We start from the raw sequence: 23,957 nt of genomic DNA, 5'->3' as shown, positions 1-23,957 counted from the left end.
ATATGTTCCCTATGTGGAACGACATGTACACAGATGATTTTGGCTGACCAAAGACCATGCTATGGCAGATAATTCTGGTTTTCCTTTAATATCAACTCTTTTCTTCTCTCATGGAATAAACGTGATCCATAATCTTTAGCTGTGTGTATGGTCCTCCAGAATATAGATAGTATTTTCCACCATCTTTTAAAGCTAGCTGTGGCCATGCAGCTAGGCCAAGAGAAATGCAAAATGTATGTGTGGAGTTCAATGTCATACACTCCATAAGGCATAGTGCAGCTAATAAAATTGAGATCAATCTAAGTGTTTCAATGAGAATATTTTATAGAAGAAATTTTTACACAGTGACAGACAATCCAAGAAGCCAAACATAATAATATATACATATTATTATATATAATATTATTTATTATTATATATAATAATATATATAGTCTTCTGAAGAGCATTTTATCTATTAAAGAGTAAAAGCAAAATGATATGATACCACTCATAGCGATAGAGGGATGTCTTAGTTCACTTTATGTTGCTGTAATAGAAAACCACAGACAGATAAATTATAATGAACAGAAATTTATTTCTTAAACCTTCAGCAGCTGGGAAGTCTGAAGTTAAGGACCCCACATCTAACAAGTCCTTCTTGCCATGTATTGCTACAGGTGACAGGCAAGAGTGAATACATGAGACAGCAAGCAATAAAGGAACTCAGCTAATGCGTTATAAGGACACCACTCCTGTGATAATGGCATTAATCCATTCATGAAGGCAAAGCCCTAGTGTTCTAAGCATCTTTTAAAGATCCTACCTATCAACACTCTTTGGAGATTAAATTTCAACATGTGTTTCCAAGGGCATATTCAAGTCATAGCAAGGGATAACATGATGGTCCAAATGCTAAAGCTCCTTGCTGATGGATGCATGTTGAGAATTGAGTGATGAGGGTATGGGCCACTTGCCTAAGGAGGCTAGAGGAACAGAGAAAATGCAGCTTCTTTGGAAGAGGCACCCAAGACAGACCGAGAGTAAGGAAATACCTAACCTATCAAGGTCATCCATTAGATTACACAACAGAAAAGGGAAAAGTGAAGAATACAGCTATGAGCAAAAATAGAGTGACCATCAACTTTACATATGAGTCATATTTAGGCCTTCCCTTTCCTTTGAATTAGAATTTGGATGTGATGAGAAACCTATTGATGGTGGAGTGACAGAATAGAAAGATTTAGGGCTGCTGAAAATTTGATGAAGATTGTTATGTGAAAAAGCCCAGCTCAGGCTTATACAGAAAGAAATATATGTCATACTGAAATCATTGTTAAGTTTGAACATCCAATACTGTAGTCAATCTATATCCTAATTAAAATTAATATGATATGTTACAATTAGATCTAGTCAGCTGGAAGAATATGAATGATAGAGTTATGAAAGAGAGAGGGTTTAAAAAAACAGGCAGGAATATATTGTATAATTTCATTTATGCAAAATGTACAGAAGAGGCAAATCTAGAAAGACAGAAAACAGAATAGTGGTTTCCAGGAACTAGGGGTAGTTACTGCTAAAGGGTTCAAGGGCTGAGCATGGTGGTTGATGCCTATAATCCCAACAGTTTGGGAGGCTGAATCAAGAGGATTACTGAAAGCCAGAAGCTTGAGACTAGCGTAGGCAACAAAGAGAGACTCCATCTCTACCAAATATAAAAATAAAAAAAATTAGCCTGTAGTCCCAGCTACTCAGGAGGCCAAGGCAGCAGGATTACTTGAGGCCAGGAGTTTGGGGCTATAGTGAACCATAATTGTACTACTGTACCACAGCCTGGAGACAGAGTAAGTCCCTGTTTCTAAACAATAAAAATAAAATAAAGCTTTCTTTTTAGGGTGATAATACAGTAAAAATAATTTCAAACTCTATAAGTACCCTAAAAAGACACTAAATTGTATACTTTAAAAATAAAAACTAAACTAAAAAATAAGTATGTAAGAGTCAGACAATCAAAGAGCTTAGATGATATGATAAGAAATCTTTATTTATCTTGGCTGTGGATAGTCAGGATAGGGTGCATTTTAGATATAACAATAAAATTATATACTTTTAAAGAAAACTTCAACATCAGAGTGGAAGGCATATTGCAGAGAGCAAAGGTGTACTGTAGAGAGCAAAAGGACAAAGGATCCCTCCTATCTATTTAGCATAGACAGGAGGAAACAAGGACTTGAACAGGAAAATAGCAATGAATACAGAATGGAAGTAACAGACAACAGGTGAGGAGAAAAGGAGTGGCTGATCCACGAATGCTTTCAGTCACTTAACTTTTGTCCCCATCAACTGTGCATTCTAGGAGATAACCTAAAACACCTATATTTTACATTTTTTTTTATATTTTTTCTGTCACTAAGACAGAAAAAAGTCACAAAGCATGTGAGAGACACTACCCAGTGCTTGGAGAAGGTATTTTCATACCCCAAACTAAACCTTCTGCAGATACTTTTACGTAACAAATTAGGTGCTTCTTTTATACCTGGTTCATGAGGCCTGGACAACTTTTTCAATTATCCTCTAAATTAAGATCCAACTGCTTCTTATGGAATACATGAAATCTAATTTTCCCATCAAAACAATATTTTTATGTCAGTGATTTCTTTACTGAAACCAATCATCCATCTCCTGGAACTCCTATTAAGAAAAAGCTCCTGGGTACTAATAAAACAGAGTACAGCAAATGAGCTGATATTAACTTTTATTTATCAAATATGTGATGTAAAGATGTTAATGTTTATTAACACGGCTTTATGTTAATAGCTTCATCAAGGCTCAGATGTTTACAGCAGTATGAATTATGTATTATAATTTATTTTACATCTTTTTCTTTAGACGTGAGACCATCATTACCTGGAAGAAATAAAATGATGTCAAAAAGAAAGTGTATGTATATACTTTACATTTTTCTATTGAAATAAGTTAATACCATGAACAGAAAGAAACTCAGCATGACACATACAGCTCTTCATGACTGCCTTCACACATTTTGAGTTATAGTCATATCAAGAAACTTGACTTCCTTCAAACACAATATCCACTGCCTCATTCGCCTTACTTTTATACATGCTGTTAACTCTAATAGGAACATAATCTTATTTCCTGCTTCTTTAATTAATACTTATTTTTCCAATACTCAAGTAGATATTACCTCCTGTGGAAAACTTTTCTTGGGTTTCTTCTATGCCCAAAATGTATTAAGTGACCTTATTCAGTATACACATAATACCCTATGCATCACTATTTGACAAGTATAATGTAAAGAAAATATTAGTTTAAGATGTTGTGTTAGTTTGTGTAACTTGAATAAGCTTCTGTAACAAATAGATCATAGGAAGTATCATGGCTTCAACATAAATGGATGCCTTTTTCTGAGCTACCTAATAGCTCAATGCAGATGGCTCTGCTTCACATTGCATAACTCAGGAACCCCCGCTTCTTCTACCCTATGGCCCTTGCTTCCTCTGGTTTTTCACTAATCAAGCAAGAATAAAGAGGTGGTGAAGGACATATGGCTTCTTCTTGATTCTTTGCCCAGATATGGCACATATCACTTCTACTTGCATTCCAGTGGTTAAAATGTCATTATTTGGCCTCAAGTAACTAAAAAGGAAGCTGTGAAATGCAGCCTTACTCTGCACACAGGAAGAAGAGCTAGCAGCAACATTAAGCTGAAAGTAATTAAACTACTATAGTTGTCAAGCTTTGGACTAGCATGCCCAGTGCAGACAGGGAACAATATGTCAGTGCCCACTTTGGGCCAACACATTGGTATGCTGAGTGTCACATGTCTGGAAACAACAGTTCTAACTGGTCAATTTTTCTTCCTTTTTCCCTTTCCCTTTTTGGAAGTTCAGCTTTCAGATGTTATTATACAACACGTGAGCAGTGGGAAGTGGGTTGTGGGCAGTGGCATGTAGGGGCTCAGCTATGAGCTAGCACATTAATACAGTAAAAGGAAATTCTGGGGTTGTGCTTTTGAAATGTCCTTTTCTTCACCCTGCTTCCTGTCATCTTTTACCTTCTTCCTTCCCCTACTTCTCCCCCTTACTTTGTGTCAGCTTTTAACCAGTACACCCAGTATGGATGTGAGTCAAAGACACTGCTTTCTGCTATAGTGGTGAGGAGTTTGATAACACTGGCAGGATTGAACAAATTAGTAAATTCATTTAGGGGAGTGGTAAACATATTTCTCATTGTTGAAAATGGGACTTATAAATATGGAAAGGAGATAGTTTTAGAATACAAGTAGAAGCACCAGTGTGCACAGTGATCAAATATGATAGAGCTCCAGTTAAAATTAAAATAAAATATAGAAACATATAGACATATGCATATGTGCATATTTGTATATATAGATTTGCTTTTTAAAAATTAATTTTTTAAAAACTTTTATTTTAGGTTCACAGGAACATGAGCGAGTTTGTTATATAGGTAAATCGCATGTCATGAGAGTTTGTTATATGGATTATTTCATCGCTCAGATAATAAGCATAGAATCTAATAGGTAGTTTTTTGATCTTCATCCTTTTACCACTCTCCACCCTCAAGCAGGCCCGAGTGACTGCTGTCCTCTTCTTTGTATTGATATGCACTCAACATTTAGCTCCCATTTATAAGTGAGAACATGTGGCATTTAGTTTTCTATTCCTGTGTTAGTTCGCTTAGGATAATGGCATCCATCCCCATCCTTGTTGCTGTGAAGGACATGATGTTTTATGTTTTATGGTTGTATAGTATTCCATGGTGTATATGTAGCACTTTTTTGTAACCCAGTTTATTGCTGATGGGCATTTAGGTTGATTCCATATTAGTGCATAAATAGATTTTTTTAAATCTCACTTTCTTTAGAGGACATACATGCAATTATATTGCAGTCACAAGGAGCACACATAATGTCCACTTATTTGTTTCTAAATACTTAGGAGTCAGAGCTTCCTGGAGAAGAGTACCTGACTCCAGGGCTGAGGCAGGGAAACTGTAAGATGATCTGGGAACATCCTGTTGTGCCAGAAGTACTCTAGGAGCATGTCCAAAACACATAAGAACCAGTTGAATGGGTTTCGACTAGCCAAGTCTGGGACAAATTGAAATAAGTGATAATTGACAGAGCAAGAGTATCACCATCTTCGACAAGCACCATCTTAAAGTTCCCCTTGATCAAAAAAATGCCTGAATCAAAAGGCCATCAGCCTAATGGCTAAAGTCAGCATGACCATAAACCATAAATGACATCTCTGACCAGAAACATTCTAACCATAAGATAAACCTCTCCCCGACCAGAGACATGCCAGCCCCGAGATAATTTCCCCTCCAGCCAGAGATGTCAGCCCGAAGACAACTTCCCCTGTGACCAGACACATTCCACCTCTACCATAAAACTTCTCCCCCCGCCCCACAGAAATATTTCAAGCCTGTAAAAAGCTCCCTCACCATAAAACCAACAAATACTCTTAGTTTGTAAGAGGCAGCACTCCTAACCAAATCATCCAGAAGCCCCTCTCATGTTTACTCTCCAAAACGAAACTGTTGTTGACTGCTGAGCCATTTTTCATATTTCTTTCCTCTTTAACTCTTACAATAATAATGGGCAGTTAAAAATCTTTTGAGTAAAATAAGAATTTTACTAATATGCTGTCTCATATCTGGGCCCCTAAATGCTATTTTACTGATATAAAAACTTGAATAGATACGTATATAAATTGGAGGGGGGAGATGCTGGAATTAGAAGGGAATTCTTCCATGCCACCCAATCAATCTAAAAGGAATTATAGAATTAGGAGATTATCACTGACAATCATCAGTGAAAACTGATTCAGGCAGAATGCCAAATCTGATGTGTGAAAGACTAATAAAAAACAGAGTATTCAAATAGTCTCAAAGCAACTTCTCATAAATGCATATTGATCATTTATTAATAACATACTTATTAACTTCCTAGTGAAGAAATCTCACATACACCATCAATTAGACAATAAAAGTTACCATAATTGATAATGAAACAAAACCAACATGTGTACCTTCTGTGAAGAGTGTGTATATCACTTCTGCGGTATTCTTGCCCAAAATGTACCAATTCTTAAATACAACAAATATTACAAATGGAGTCACATTCTACACAGTAACTAGCCTAATTTTTAAAAATATTAGGACCCTTAATGACAAAGAAAAAATAAAGAACTGTTCCAGATAGAAGCATTAAAAAGATATGACAATGAATAGAACTACTGATCATGGATTGGCTAGTGGGCCTAAAAAGCTTATACCTGGGATAATTAGGAAAATTTGAGTGGGGTCTATGGACTAGAAAATAATATTGCATCAGTGCTTATTCCTGATTTTGATGGCTACATTGTGCCTACGTGGCAAACTGTTCTTGAGTATAGGAAATATATATTGAAGAATTAAGAAGTGTGGTAGAAAGAATAATAGCCCCCACACATCTGTTTAAGTGTTGTTTTATAACAAATAAGTTTTTTTGCAGATGAATTTAATAATTTTGAGACTGGGAGATTATCTTAGATTGTTCAGATGGGCCCTAAAACACCACCACCAATGCTCTTATCAGAGAGAGGCAAGGGGATAGTTAATCTAGACAGAAGAGGAAAATGAAGTGTGAAGATGGAGGCAGAAATTGGGTTAATATGGGGCAAGCCAAGGAACATTGGTAACCAACATTAGCTGAAAGAAGCAAGGAATGAAATCTCCCCTATACCCCCTGGAGGAGACCCCACCCTGCCAATACCCTGATTTCAATTCAATGAGGCTAATTTTCGATTTCTTGTCTCCAGAACTGTGAGAGAATAAATTTATGTTGTTTAAAGGCACCAAGTCTGCTGTAATTTGTTAATGCTGTCAAAGGAAACTAATACAAGGGGTAATGGGGTATCGTAACTGAAACTTCCTCTTAACTATGTCCAAACAAGAGAAATGTTAACAAGGAAATCTGGGTGAAAGTTATACAAGAGCTCCCTATATTTTTTCAAATTTTATTTAAATTTAAAATTATTGAAATATGTTTTTAAAAAACTAAAAATTAGAAGATTAAGTAAAGGTTAAAAGCTATTGCTTGGGTAACATAAAATGGGAGGAAGATCAACAATTTCTCGTAGAGGGATTCAGATGCTTAATATTCTACTATTTTATCCTCCAGAAATGTTGTCCTTTTCCCCAAAACTATTTACTTCCTAGCTGTAAAGTGGCTCTAATATCTACAGATATCGTATTTGTTTTCAAGATGAGAGGGTAGATAAAGATGTAAAGGTTCATGCCAGTAGAACCTGTGTCTTTTTATCAAAAAAGTAGATGTTGTTGTAGATATCTCCAGAAAATATTTGCTTAAATATCAGTAGCCAGACCTATACCTAATTGTGAGGGAATCTGCGAAGGTGGGCATTTGCTTTCCCAGCTTCTTGAGTATATGTGAACATGGAAGGAAAAATTGAAAAACATCTGTTTAGTTGGCTAATAAATAGTGTTAGCTCCCATGAGACAGAGAAAGAGAATGAGAGAGAGAGAGAATGAATGAGAATGAATCCATATTTAGAGATCCTAGCACAATGCTTTAAATATATATTCAATAAATGCTTATAAAATGAATTGGTGTATGTATGAATGAATGCATAAATGGATGAATTAATGAATCTTATATTCCATGTTTATATTAGCCATGTGAATAAATGTCATTATTATTAGAGCATAGTTCCAAGCATAGAGTCATTTCAGAATACCTTAACACCTAGGTCATCATTTGTCTTTCAGTTTGTAGGTATTATATTCTATCATGATTTTTCTGTCTATAGATTTTCTTTTGTGTGCCCAATTTTATGGTATTACATTAAAACCATACCAACTTTCAGCATGAATTGTTACAATAATCTCTTGTTTGGGATTTTTCTGCAGGTAGGTTCTAGTTAAAGCTTGTGAATAGATAACTTTTCTCAAATATATCACATAAAGTATAAAGAAAGAGGACTATGAATAAAATCTTGATGTTTCACAAACCCTGATGGCAGCCAATTCCAGCATTGGGAGAAACAATCTGGTATAGAAGAAGGGAGTGAGAAGACATCATTTCTTTTTCTGATACAAATTCAATATGCAATTTACATTAATGCTTCTCAAACTGTAGTGTGAACAAAAATTATCTTGAAGTCTTGTTATAACACAGATTTCCAAGTCCTATTTCCAGATATTCTAATTCAAGGAGTTTGAAAGGATGCAAGTGAGTTTGAATTTCTAACAAACTCTCACATCACGCTGATGCTTCCCACCTAGGACCACCCTTCATTATGTCTCAAAGCTCTAAATTAAGCATTCTTACCCACAGAGTGGCCTATGGGACAGAAACATTGGCATCACCTGGGAGTTTGATGGAAATGTAAAATCCTAGGCTCCAACCCAGATCTACTGAATCAGAAACTGCCTTTTAACATTATCCCCAGTTGACTCATATGGGCATGAATCTTTGTGAGGCACTGCCATCTAAATGTATTACATAACATTTTGTTTCATTTTCACATCTGATAAAATGACAATGTTGGTCTCATTTTGATTCCAACACACTATGAGGTAAAAAAATAAATCAGGATTTGAAGCCAAGTGTTGAGAAGTAAATTGTGCCTCTACTAGTCTTTGTCTCCCCATGTATAAAATGGAGATCATAATCGTGTCCTCCCTTGGTTATAATAAGAATAAAATCATGTTATGAATATAATGTGCCTAGCTTCCCCTGAACAGAGAGCTATGGTCTGACATTGGTTTTACACTTTTACATGAACATTCAGGCTGCAGCTAGCACAGGGCTTCTTGTGAAATTGCTTACTTGTTATGTCGGTTCCACCTATTTGATTAGTTAATTTGATAAATTTAATTATGCTTTAAGTGAAATGATTCCAGTTAATGATTATTGATTTGAACCTCAGGAAGAGGAAAATAAATTTGATTCCTAGGTAATTAAAATTTAAAATACATACATTGAGTGTGTGCAGATGCTGACTGATTAAATTTAAAGAATATTTAAAAACTGATTTAAAATTGTGACCAAGTTGGAGAGAATCAGACTATGCCTGTGAGAGTAATTAAAACAAAATATAAGAGATGGCTGAACTGCATTTCAGTCTCATGAATCTTGCAAATCTACCATTTCATCTCCTTTCTTCAATGCTACTTTTTATTTTCATTGTACTTTAGGTTCTGGGGTACATGTGCAGATCATGCAGGATTGTTACATAGGTACACACATGGCAATGTAGTTTGCTGCCTCCATCCCCCAGTCACCTGCATCTGGCATTTCTCCCTATGTTATCCCTCCCAAGCTCCCCACCCCACGCTGTCCCTCCCTTGGCAACCCGCAGAAGACCACAGTGTGTGTTGCACCCCTCTCTGCGTCCGTGTGTTCTCATTGTTTAACAGCCACCTATGAGTGAGAACATGCGGTGTTTGATTTTCCACTTTTTTTACTTCTCAAACAGAACTATGGTAGCCTGAATCCTATATTCCAAAGCCTTTCTTTATCTAATAAATAGAGATAATATTGTCTAATAAATGGGGTTGTTGTAAGAAATTGATTTAAAAATCCAAGTGCTGAACACAGGGCTTGGCAAAAAAATGAATCAATAATTGCTGTTATTATGTAAATTTTACCCGTAATAGATTTGAGAAGGAGGCTGATGATGCTAAGTTTATCAACATTGTATTTTTTAGGATTAGTAGCGCTCTATTATATACAGAAGCAACACTCAATAATTGTTTGCTGAATCGAGCATCCAGAGTAAGTTTCTATATTATGCCAGTTGCAATTAAGCAGTAAATCTGACAAATACACAATTTTTTTCAGAGATAAAAGTGGAAGTTCTTTTACACTGCTAGTGAAGACTTACTTCCTCCAAAGCTTTTCTATAAATAATAAAAAAATGCTTAGGTATGCTGATTTTTCCTGTATACTTAGCATATTTCCCTTAAATAATACTGCTGGAAAGAGAATTAATGAATAATTTCATCCCTAGTAAACTAGTCAATATTTAGAGAGAAACCCTTAGGTTACGCTAATTTTCTAGTAGTTTAAATAAAATTCTATTTTTTATGTGGGGAGAATTAGAGTATAGCAGGATTTTATTCTCAAATAATAGATTCATTTGAAGAGATTAAAACAAGTCTTCATCAAAATGAAGGAACATTTTAAAATAAATTTGAGAAATTTATCCCAGGTGATTCAAGATACAATATTTTTAAATTTAAAAATTATCAATAGCCAACATCTTTAAAAAAAAAACCTGAGATCATTAACAAAAATGAAGTTTCATTCAGAATGAAGAAATTTAAATTTCAAAAGGATTATCTACTTGCTATCAGCTATGTAGATCTGGAATATCTGACGTGATGTCATACACAAGAATTTGAGACTAGCTCCAAGTAAATGACCACAGCAGGTAAGAAGCACATTTCTGCAAGTGAAACTTTTGCAAATAATGGATATATTTATGGCATTGATTGTGGTGACAGTTTCTTGGGTGTATGTTTACCTAAAAACTCATCAAGTTGTATCCATTAATTATATACAGCAGGGGTGTCTAATCTTTTGGCTTCCCTGGGCCACATTGGAAGAAGAATTGTCTTGGGCCAGACATCAGATACACTAACATTAACAATATCTGATGAGCTAAAAAAGATTAAAGAAAAACTCATAGTGACTTAAGAAAGTTTACAAATTTGTGTTGGGTGACATTTAAAGCCATCCTGGATTGCAGTCGCATGTGGCCTCAAGGCCATGAGTTGGATGTACTGCATAAAATTTATGTCAAGAAATTAGATTTTAAAAATGTTAAAAAGATAAAATGTTGATGTTGGAGAGAAAAAAAAGCAGCTAATATTTTGAGCACCTTGTATGTGCCAGTAACTATAGAAAGAGCTTTCTTTTATGTCATAGAATCTTCCCATTCACTATTAGGTATGTATTATCTTCATTTTGCTAATCAGATAACTGAAGTCCAGAGAAGGTAATTTGTCAAAGACACACATCCAGCAAGTGGAAGAGCTGAGATTCAATGCAGGATGCCCAACTTCAATTTATATTTCTTTTTTTTGGATGCAATTTTTATTTTGTATTTTTTAAAATTTATTTATTATACTTTAAGTTCTGGGGTTCATGTGTAGAATGTGCAGGCTTTTTTTAATTGCATTTTAGGTTTTGGGGTACATGTGAAGAACATGCAAGATTGTCGCACAGGTACACACACGGCAGTGTAAGATTGGCTGCCTTCCTCCCCTTCACCTATATCTGGCATTTCTCCCCATGCTGTCTCTCACCAACTCCCCACCCCGCACTGTCCCTCCCCTATTTCCCCCCAACAGACACCAGTGTGTGATGCTCCCCTCCCTGTGTCCATGTGTTCTCATTGTTCAACACCCACCTATGAGTGAGAACATGTGGTATTTGATTTTCTGTTCTTGTGTCAGTTTGCTGAGAATGATGGTTTCCAGGTTCATCTATGTCCCTACAAAGGACATGAACTCATCGTTTGTTACATAAATATACACATGCCATGGTGGTTTGCTGCATGCATCACCCCGTCATCTACCTCAGGTCTTTCTCCTAATGCTATCCCTCCCCAATATCCCCACCCCCTAGTATTCCTACCCTAACTCCCCACCCCAAGATGGCTGAGGTATGTGATGTTCCCCACCCTGTGTCCATGTGTTCTAGATTGCAAACTCTACTGTGTGAGAGAAGACATAAATACTATAGGGTGTATCAAAATCCTTCATTTACTTCTTCCCATCTTTAAAACAGTCCTAGTTTTAATGAAAAATCATTTCGCGAAGAGCCATAATTTTTCATCTTTTTATTCAGCAATGCAGTTTTATTCCTGATTCAGCTATTAAATCTTAAATAATCTAAACCTAATGAATAATGCAAAAGTCACAGGCAGGTGAAAGGAGAATTAGGGCCTTGGCATTCTCCTGTGATGAGTTATTAGTTTACCCTGAGAAAAATTAGTCTTTTAAAACAACAGGAGCCTCTCAAGTCATGGAGGGTCACACTAACATGATTCACATCGCTGGGAAGGTTTATTAAACTTTTGATTCCAAAATGTAAACAAAATTATTTTTTTAGATACTGGAACCAAATGTGTACTGGAATAAGAAATTGCACATTTATTTCCTAAATTAAATATTAATACACCTATCAAGTAATAACTGTTCTGTGAGTCTGACATAAATTTCCAAATCGCTACTTTACCAGTATTACAAAAATATTAATCCTTGCTAGGGGACTATTATGTTTGTATCCAGACTCTTTAGAGATGTCTGATTATTGCTGATCTGTTTTGTGAGTATCCTGTGCCATTTGATTTTTTTCAGGACCCTTCTTACTATTTGTAGAAAAGCCTTCAGCTTTGTCAAGAGCTGCCTTTTGCCTCATCTGCTTATATTCTGGTTCTGACTTTCTCTGTGCTTGGGTCTGATGCTTCTGTGAATTCTGCCTGTGGCTCTTCTGCAGTGCAGTAGAGACAGAAGTACCTTAAACTTCTTTTTTCTGGGAAAAAAATCACTTTCTAATGGGGTTTGAGCTGAAATCAATGAGTAGCTGAACATACATGTGAGACAGACATTAACACAGTGTTTAGCACTGTCGCTATTGAGTCATGGTCCTTTCTAATTCCCAGATTCTTACTGAAGACCCCACATTGGCCTAACCAGGGCAAAAAGCTTGGAAATCTAAGGCATTTTATTGGACTATACAATTTTAAATGTTGGAAATGAAGAAGTGTGGGAGATTCTGAAGATATGACCATGGGGAGATAAACAGAGTCTGCGTGCAGAGGTTGGATTTTGCAGACTTCTAACCAAAGACTAATTTTTCAGTGCATATTTTTAGAATCGTCTCCTAGTTTTATAATACAAAAAATACAGCTAAAAACTTTGGAAGTATTAATCACAAATACAATATGTCCATTACCTACTCAATTCAAATGGCTAAAAATAAGGATTAAAATTTAGGTAAACATGTTCTGATTAGTAACAAAAAATAAATTATATCTAGGCAATGTTTTTAATGGAACCAAGAATCCTTAATGAATTTGATTGCTGAGCATTTAGCAGGACAAAGAACTATTGATAACCTCAAGTTGATGACTACCTCATATTGGTGAAATATTTAAATTCTAAGAAAGATCTAAGAAATGCACTCACAAAAAGTTATTTTAATTAAATAAAAGTGTTCTTTTTTTTCTAGTAGCTTTTCCATTATAAAAATGATATGACTGGTAATAATATAGTTAATATCATACCAATTGTTTTGACAAATGGTGATGCAAGATAATATCATTAAGAAAAACTAAGGGAAAGATATACAGAAATTATCTGAACTATTTCTGCAACTTTTCTTAAACCTAAAATAGTCCCTATTCATAGAAAAAAATGAGTTTTTAAAAAATCTATGGTTAGAAACTATTTTTTGCCCATATTCTCTTCTCAAAGATAAAGATTTTAATCTACATATACAAGATACTTTGTGATCTCTGCCTTTTCAACCTCATTTTATCAATGCTTTCTTGCATTTGATTTCATCAATATATGCAGGTGTTTGTTTTATGCCATACACTTTGTTAATATTTTAGATATGCCATTGCATTAAAACATTATATGAACCTTATTATTACCCAAATATTAAATATGAGGAAACTGAAGCTGAGAGAGATGAGGTAATTTATCTAGTGTTATATATGTTCAATGAAACATCAATATGTACAAGTATGTGACTTCAAAACCTAGACTCAAAACTGTCCAGACTGAAATAATAATGAATCAGTACACTTTAAAGTTTAAGTTATTAAATGGCAAAAATTTCACATGGAAGCTTAATCTAGTTAATTGTTATCTTTATACTATTTTCAGACAAAACACTGGAGTGGATTACCAAATGAATGCTGTCCAAACTATGAGTCAAAGAGACACAGTCATTTGTTCTGGTTGATTTGGACATTTATTAGTCATAAATAGTATATAGAAAAAATTATTTCTCTTACCCCGACTTGCCATAAACAATTGGGTTCTTAGTTTCAGATGATAACATTGAAATTCCTAATTGACAGCATGTTTAAGTGAAAAGAATATAGAACCAAGAATCACTGAACCGAAGTTCGTACTTCAGCTCTGCCCTCCAATTGTGGTTACCTTCTATAGGCCTCACTTTCTTCATCCGAAGAGTTAGAGTAAGTTCTTCTATCACAGATAGATATAATAAATTGCCTAGGGAAGAAATTGACATCTATGAGGCTGAAGTAAGTTTGAACCTGAGCTTTTTTTTTTTTTAGAGGTCTCGTGTCTCTAGGCTGGAGTGCTTAGGTACCTGGTAAGTTGCCTGACACAAAAACCCAATATTATTATTATGTATCACTTTCAATTGATTATTATATGTTTTTTACAATTGTTACAACGTGTTGATATGACAATAATATAGACATTGTGAATCCTCTGAGAGGGTCTTGGAGACACCAGAGTTATCCATGGGCATTCTTTGAAAACCACTGAATTAAAGCATTATATAAAAAATAGTAAAACAGTTTGTTGATGTTACTGGGATAATTAGGATTTAACTCAGATTAAAATTTTTAAATTTATTTTACATCAGAAAGCTTTTTTAAAAAAAATCATTGCCTCAATCGTGTATGAGATTCCATAAGATCATGATCCAAGGACTGGAGGGGTGAGAATCTAATGATATCCACAGAGCTTTCCTGTTACTCTAAGTTATGGTGTTATTTACCTTAATTGTTTTAGGGAATGCTTTACCTATAGCTTGTCTCTCAGTTCATCCTCAGAACATTTACCTATGCTTTCCTTCCTTCCCATAATCATGACTAAAATAAAATTATTTAAAGAATGTTGGGTCCAAGTGTCCCCGCCCGAGGTGTCAGCTGCATCCCTCTCTCTCCCAGCCCCTCCAGCAGAAGACCATTCAGCAAGGATTTTTTATCCAAGGCCCAAAAGTTTGTTACCCAAGATGATGAATGCTAACATGGATGCAGTTGATGCTGAAAATCAGGTGGGACTGGAGGAAAAAACAAGACTTATTAATCAAGTGTTGGAACTCCAACACACACTTGAAGATCTGTCCGCAAGAGTAGATGCAGTTAAGGAAGAAAATCTGAAGCTAAAATCAGAAAACCAAGTTCTTGGACAATATATAGAAAACCTCATGTCAGCTTCTAGTGTTTTTCAAACAACTGACACAAAAAGCAAAAGAAAGTAAGGGATTGACACCCCTTTGTTTTATGGAATTGCTGCTGATTATTTTTTCTTTAAAACTTGGATAGATTCCAAAAGTTACAGTACCTTTGTTTGTGGCTTCATTGAATATTTATGAAGATAATATCAGATGTAGACAAAAGTAGCACAATAACAGGAGACTTCCATAAATTTGTGTATTATGTTAGTCTATGAAAACGTGCAAATGTATTGTAGAGACTTTATAATTAGAATTGCATATATTTGAAACTTAAAAGATGAATGTTTTATCGAATTTGTAGGTTTAACACTGTCTTTTATTATAGGATTAGTAAGATATACAAGAAAATAACCACCATGTTGTGAAAAAGTGACCAAAATCATGTACTGAATGCACAGCTTTATGTACCCTGTCCACCATCTTGTGCCTCTTCTCCATTTGCCTCTTCCTTCCTATTTCTCTTCCCTTAAGGAAAAAAACTGGTTTCACATTTGTAAAAGTAATTTTAATAGTTAATCATCTCTGAGAGTAACCTGTATTTTAATTGTTGAAACTTAACCAAAATGAGATCCTGTCACAGCTAGGGCTTGTCATTTGTGATATTTAGTATTAAGATAGGAATGCTGATTTCTCTTTAATAAATTGGAAATAGATGGAGGCTAAAAATGAAGGTTTTTCTTTGAAACTGAATTAACTTGGGAGTATTTGTTGTTAATAACTTCTTTTTGCACAAAGTAACTCATATTATCTGAAAATACTTAATTTCTGGTTATGTGTGTGCTTAAAATAGAAAATTTAGAGGAAAAATAGAAATGGGGTGGAGAAGTACTTGGTAAACAGTAGTAACCAACTTCAAATATTTTCACTCCAGATTTGTGTTTTCTCTGGCACAGACTAGATCTTGTGGGAAATATGTATGAAAGTAGATTAAGTTTGGCTATCCTTATGTAAGCCACATCTGTATGAGAACATTTACACTTTGGTTTCTAAGTTTATTCGTATGCAGCAGATCAACTTTTGCAAAATTCCTTAACAGTGTATTAGTATTAGAATAGTGAATAAAATGGGAGAGTTTTACATGTATTCTTATTATCTTGCTCAGTATTTTATCTCACTTGTTCTAGAATTTTCTATAAACTATGCTACTTGAAGAGTTTTAGTCATCCTTTAACAATTATTCAAAATTTAGTTTGTAGGTTCCATTTGGTGAGGAAATCAATATTGGAAGTAATGCTAAAATCTTAAAATAGGAAAAGAGATCCACTAATACAGCTTATGGTTATTAGATGTGGGCTACTTTTAATCATGAATAATCTTATGTATTGGTGTAAAAGCTGATGAATGACTTTAGCTGTATGAATATATAATAGTCAAACTGCAAACATTTTGCATCCCTTTTGTAACCTAATTTACAGACATTTAATTGTGTTGCAGTTCTGCTTTGCTGTTTAATAAAAAGCTGTTTCAGAGTTAAAAAAAAAAAAAAACAAGAATGTTTATTACACACCTATACCTATAAAGTGCCAAACCCTGGAGATAAAGAAATCAGCAAAATGATGGTCTAGCTATAGAGCTTCTAATCTTTGAGAGTTGTGAGCATGAGGCTGATTAGATAAATTCTGGGAAAAATGATGACACTAAAAATAAATTTTAAAAATCACAGAGTAACTTGAGGAGAGAATAGGAGACAGTTATTATAGCACCCACATGTAATGGGATATCAAATAAGAGATCCACCAAGAATTGGTTGTACAGAGCAAAGGCAAACATATGAGTTAAAATAACACCAGTGAGGTACACGATAAGGTACTGAACTGGTGTTTAGGCTACAGGTTGTAAAACATTTTTAATGCACTAATGTTGTAGAACATATTCTTGACAAGGACAATTAAAGATTCTCTGGACTTGATAACTATGATGGCTGCTGCAATCTATAGAATGAGAATCATTTGACCTTTTCTAAATACCAGTTCTCATTTCTAATAATATGATTAAAAAATTGCATAGGGGCTGTATCAAATATGTGAAGGGTACCCAGTAAGACTCAACCAACAGCCAGTATCATACTGAATGGGCAAAAACTGGAAGCATTCCCTTTGAAATCCGGCACTAGACAAGGATGCCCTCTCTCACCACTCCTATTCAATATAGTACTGGAAGTTCTAGCCAGAGCAATCAGGCAAGAAAAAGAAATAAAGGGTATTCAAATAGGAAAGGTGGAAGCCAAATTGTCTCTATTTGCAGATGACATGATAGTGTACCTAGAAGACCCCATCGCCTCAGCCCAAAAACTCCTGAAACTGATAAGCAACTTCAGCAAAGTCTCAGGATACAAAATCAATGTGCAAAAATCACAAGCATTCGTCTACACCAATAACAGACTTAAAGAAAGCCAAATCAAGAACAAACTGCCATTCACAATTGCTACAAAAAGAATAAAATACCTTGGAATACAACTCACAAGGAACGTAAGAGACCTCTTCAAGGAGAACTACAAGCCACTGCTCAACGAAATCAGAGAGGACACAAACAGATGGAGAAACATTCCATGTTCATGGTTAGGAAGAATTAATATCGTGAAAATGGCTATACTGCCCAAAGTAATTTACAGAATCAATGCTATCCTCATCAAGCTACCATTGACTTTCTTCACAGAACTGGAAAAAACAACCATGAACTTCATATGGAACCAAAAGAGAGCCCGCATAGCCAAGTCAATTCTAAGCAAAAAGAACACAGTGGGGGACATCACACTACCGGATTTCAAACTATACTACCAGGCTACAGTAATCAAAACAGCATGGTACTGGTACCAAAACAGAGATATAGACCAATGGAACAAAACAGAGGCACCAGAGGAAACACAACATATCTACAACTATACAATCTTTGATAAACCTGACAAAAACAAGCAATGGGGAAAGGATTCCCTATTTAACAAATGGTGTTGGGAAAACTGGCTAGCCATGTGCAGAAAGCAGAAACTGGACCCCTTCCTGACACCTTACACTAAAATTAACTCCAGACGGATTAAAGACTTAAACATAAGACCTGGCACCATAAAAACCCTAGAAGAAAATCTAGGCAAAACTATCCAGGACATAGGAGTAGGCAAGGACTTCATGAACTAAACACCAAAAGCATTGGCAACAAAAGCCAAAATAGACAAATGGGACCTAATGAAACTCCACAGCTTCTGCACCGCAAAAGAAACAGTCACTAGAGTGAATCGGCAACCAACAGAATGGGAAAAAATTTTTGCAGTTTACCAATCTGACAAAGGGCTGATATCCAGAATTTACAAATAACTCAAACAGATTTACAAGAAAAAAACAAACAAGCCCATTCAAAAGTGGGCAAAGGATACGAACCGACACTTTACAAAAGAAGACATATATGAGGCCAACAGTCATATGAAAAAATGCTCATCGTCACTGGTCATCAGAGAGATGCAAATCAAAACCACATTGAGATAGCATCTCACGCCAGTTAGAATGGCGATCATTAAAAAATCTGGAGACAACAGATGCTGGAGAGGATGTGGAGAAAAAGGAACACTTTTACACTGTTAGTGGGAGTGTAAATTAGTCCAACCATTGTGGAAGATGGTGTGGCGATTCCTCAAGGCCTTAGAAATAGAAATTCCATTTGACCCAGCAATCCCATTACTGGGTATATACCCAAAGGACTATAAATCGTTCTACTATAAGGACACATGCACACGAATGTTCATTGCAGCACTGTTTACAATAGCAAAGACCTGGAATCAACCCAAACGCCCATTGATGATAGACTGGATTGGGAAAATGTGGCACATATACACCATGGAATATTATGCAGCAATCAGAAATGATGAGTTCGTGTCATTTGTAGGGACATGGATGAATCTGGAGAACATCATTCTCAGCAAACTGACACAAGAACAGAAAATGAAACACCGCATATTCTCACTCATAGGCGTGTGATGAAAAATGAGAACACATGGACACAGAGAGGGGAGTACTAAACACTGGGGTCTTTTGGGGGGAAAAGGGGAGGGCCACTGGGAGGGGGAGGTGAGGAGGGATATCCTGGGGAGAAACGCCAAATGTGGGTGAAGGGGTGAAAGCAAACAGAACACACTGCCATGTGTGTACCTATGCAACTGTATTGCATGCTCTGCACATGTACCCCAAAACCTAAAATGCAATAAAAAAATAAGAAAAAAAAAGACTCAAATCTTGAAATTCCAAATGATAAAATATCTACAAATGCATAACAAGAATGATTATATATTGGGGCTGTGGGCATGGAGGGAGGAAGGACCATATGGCTGCTTTCCTCACTTGAACCCTTTATCCAAAAACTTTGCAGAAATTGACATCTCCCTCAGAAATGATCATCAAAACCATAATGGAAGGAAGGAAGGAAGGAAGGAAGGAAGGAAGGAAGGAAGGAAGGAAGGAAGGAAGGAAGGAAGGAAGGAAGGAAAGGAGGGAGGAAGGGAGGGAGGCCTCACAGAGCAGAGAAACAACAGAATATAGCTGCTAGTCAAAGTAAATGTATGCTTGTATGAGATCTTATAGCTTCACATTTTTTAGGACAGTTTTAATTATCACTCAATGTATTAGTTTCACAGTTCAACTCAGCATGATAAACCCTGTGGGAGAATTTTACTACAAAATGGCCTATTTTCTACACAAACAATTTGATTACAGCTGTGTCTTTATCTCTGAAATCCATAAGAAATATGATTTTCCTTTGGAAAAGAACAATTCTCGTAAACTTCCAAAGGATATCTCTGATCAGTTCTGAAGAAAAGAAATGGTATTTGGCGTATTTTGACTACAAAAGTCATGCAACATAAATCAAGTTATAACTATTCTAACACTATATATGGCTGAAACTAATTACTGGCCAAATTTGAATGATGATAGATCAGGCCATTATACTACAGAATGATATAAAGAACAACACAATCCTACAGTTTTATGCAACAAAAAACAAATATTCTAGTTATGTGAAGTAAAAGCTGATAAAATCTAAAAGAAAAATGGAGAAAACCACATCTTAGTGGGTAACCTCTGAACCACTCTCTTAAAAGTTGATAGAACAACTAGACATAAAATCAGTAAGGATATTGACAAACACATCTAATAAAACATCTAATTGGCACTGATAGAAACCTCCATCCAAAAGAAGAATACCAATTGTGTTTTTCAAGTGCCTTTGGAACATATGCCAAGATAAAAAACAAACCACAACAAATTTGAAAGACTTGAAATCATGCAGAAAGTATTGTTTGACCACAATGGAATCAAAATAGAATCCATGACAGAAAGATACCAAGAAAATGGCCATACTGCCCAAAGTAATTTATAGATTTAACACTATCCCCATCAAACTACCAATGACCTTCTTCACAGAACTGGAAAAAAAGACTTTAAACTTCATATGGAACCAAAAAAGAGCCCACATAGCCAAGGCAATCCTAAGCAAAAAGAACAAACCTGGTGGTATCACACTGCCAGACTTCAAGCTAAACTACAAGGCAACAGTCATCAAAAGAGCATGGTACTGGAATCAAAACAGAGACATAGACCTATGGAACAGAACAGAGGCCTTTGGAGTAACACCACACATCTACAACCATCTAATATTTGACAAACCTGGGGGAAAAAAAGCAACGGGGAAAGGATTCTCTCTTTAATAAATGGCATTTGGAAAACTGGCAAGCCACGTGCAGAAAGCGGAAACTGGACCCCTACCTGACACCTTACACTAAAATTAACTCCAGATGGATTAAAGACTTAAACCTAAGACCTAACACCATAAAAACCCTAGAAGAAAACCTAGGCAAAACCATCCAGGACATAGGCATAGGCAAGGACTTCATGACTAAAACACCAAAAGCAATGGCAACAAAAGCCAAAATAGACAAATGGGATCTAATTAAACTCCAGAGCTTCTGTACAGCAAAAGGAACAATCATTAGAGTGAACCAGCAACCAACAGCATGAGAAAAAATTTTTGCAATCTACCCATCTGACAAAGGGCTAATATCCAGAATCTACAAAGAACTAAAACAGATTTACAAGAAAAAAACAAACCCATAAAAAGTGGGCAAAGTATATGAACAGACATTTGTCAAAAGAAGACATATGAAGCCGACAAACATGAAAAAATGCTGATCATCACTTGTCATTAGAGAAACGCAAATCAAAACCACATTGAGACACCATCTCATGCCAGTTAGAATGGCGATCATTAAAAAATCTGGAGACAACAGAATCTGGAGAGGATGTGGAGAAATAGGAACACTTTTACACTGTTGATGGGAGTGTAAATTAGTTCAACCACTGTGGAAGACAATGTGGCAATTCCTCAAGGATCTAGAAATAGAAATTCCATTTGACCTAGCAATCCCATTACTGGGAATACACCGAAAGGACTATAAATCATTCTACTATAAAGACACATGAACATGCACGTTCATCACAGCACTGTTTATAATAGCAAAGACCTGGAACCAACCCAAATGCCCATCAATGATAGACTGGACAAAGAAAATGTGGCACACGTACACCATAGAATACTATGCAGTCATAAAAATGATGAGTTCATGTCCTTTGCAGGGACATGGATGAAACTGGAAGCCATCATTCTCAGCAAAGTAACACAGGAACAGAAAATCAAGTACCACATTTTCTCACTCATAGGCGGGTATTGAACCATGAGAATACATGGACACGGAGAGGGGAGCATCACACACTGGGCTCAACTGGGGGGGTTGGAGGGATAGTGAGAGCAAGGGAGAGGTGGGATAATGTGGGGAGAAATGTCAGGTACAGGTGATGGGGGGATGGTGGCAGCAAACCACCTTGCCATGAATGTACCTATGCAACAATCTTGCATGTTCTGCACATGTACTCCAAAATCTAAAGTATAATTAAAAAAAAATAAATTTAAAGAAGGAAAAAAAATCTCAAACACATAGAAATTAAACAATATAGTGCTAAGTAATCTATAGGCTAAGGAGGAAGTATCAAGATAAATTTTTTTGAAATCATTGAAGTTGAAAATATTACATATTGAAATTGGTGGGACACATCTAACACAGTGCTGAGAAATTAATAGCATTAAATGATTTTATTAGAAAAGAATAAAAATCTCAAATCAATAATATTACCTCCCACTTAAAAAAGCAACAACAACAACAAAAGAACAAAATAAATGCAAAGCAAGCAGAAAGAAGAAAACAGTAAATATAATTTAAAAATTAATAAATGTGAAAATAAAAAATAGGAGAGAGATGCAAGATGGCTGATTACTAGCACCTCGGGATTGTAGCTCCCAGTGAAAGTGCAGAGAACCAGAGGACGCCACACTTTCAGACGAATATTTGCTGCTCACGAACCAGGAGATTCCCAGTGGAGGAGCCTCATGGGACACCAGCGTGACTCTTGTGGCCGGTGCGGTGGTTCTTGGTGCAGAGTAAATGGGACTGGCTCCCCTTGTGGTCGACGTTTGGAGCTCTGGGAAGGCAGAGTTGCCTATTCAGCTGATTGAAAAAGGGACTCAAGAAGGAGGCCAGACCAGAGATTCCTGAGCAGAAAAGCACCATGAATCTTAACTCTGCTGTTTTGGCTGGTGCAGTGGGTTGCTCAGATTCCAGTACTGGGAATCAAAAAGTTGGACGCCCACTCAGAGACCTAATTTGAAAGTCGGTATTTACAAAGACAACAGGTGGATAAATTTACAATGATGGGAAGAAACCAGCGTAAAATGGCTGAGAATACCCAAAATCAGAATGCCTCTCCCTCTATAGGGGATCACAGTTCCTCATCAACAAGGGAACAAGGCCTGATGTAGAACGAGTGCATTCCAATAACAGAATGAGGCTTCAGAAAGTGGATAATAAGAAACTTATGTGAGTTAAAAGAACATGTTCTAGCCCAATGTAAAGAAACTAAGAACCTTGAAGAAAGGTTTGACAAAATCCTAATGAGAATAGACAATCTAGAGAGGAATATAAGTGAATTAATGGAACTGAAGAATACAATACAAGAACTCCGCAAAGTATGCACAGGTTTTAACAGTCAAATTGATCAAGCAGAAGAAAGGCTATCAGAGGTCGAAGACCAACTTAATGAAATGAAACGAGAAGACAAGATTAGAGAAAAAAGGATAAAAAGGAATGAGCAAAGTCTCCAAGAAATATGGGACTATGTGAAAAGACCTAATATACATTTGATAGGTGTACCTGAATGTCATGAAGAGAATGAATCCAAGCTAGAAAATATTCTTCAGGATATTATTCAGGAAAACTTTCCTAACCTAGTAAGGCAGGACAATACTCAACTCCAGGTAATACAGAGAACACCACAAAGATATTTCTCCAGTAGAGCAACCCCAAGACACATAATTGCTAGATTCACCAGGGGTGAAATAAAGGAGAAAATTGTAAGGGCAGCTAAAGAGAAAGGTCAGGTTACCCATAAAGGGAAGCCTATCAGACTCACAGCAGATCTCTCAGCTGAAACCCTACAAACTAGAAGAGAGTGGGGGTCAATATTCAATATCCTCAAAGAAAAGAATTTTAACCCAGAATCTCATATCCAGCCGAATTAAGCTTCATAAATGAAGGAAAAATAAAACTTTTTGCGAACAAGCAAGCACTCAGAGATTTCATCACCACCAGGCCTGCTATACA

General features: G+C 35.9%; 1 protein-coding gene and 1 pseudogene across 7 annotated transcripts in view; one reads left to right on the top strand and one right to left on the bottom strand.

Annotated features, from left to right (window-relative positions):
• Positions 1-23,957, bottom strand: part of GRM5 (glutamate metabotropic receptor 5) — a 574,635-nt gene that overhangs the window by 481,865 nt on the left and 68,813 nt on the right. The gene's annotated exons all lie outside the window — the stretch shown is intronic.
• LOC103796129 (short coiled-coil protein pseudogene) lies at positions 14,926-16,348 on the top strand (annotated as a pseudogene). Its single transcript, XR_013523174.1, has one exon. The product of XR_013523174.1 is annotated as a short coiled-coil protein pseudogene (transcript).

Source organism: Callithrix jacchus, chromosome 10 (assembly GCF_049354715.1).
Source record: "Callithrix jacchus isolate 240 chromosome 10, calJac240_pri, whole genome shotgun sequence".
Lineage (NCBI taxonomy): Eukaryota > Metazoa > Chordata > Mammalia > Primates > Cebidae > Callithrix > Callithrix jacchus.
The sequence above is the reverse complement of the archived record's forward strand: the minus strand, read 5'-3'. Positions and strand labels throughout refer to the sequence as shown.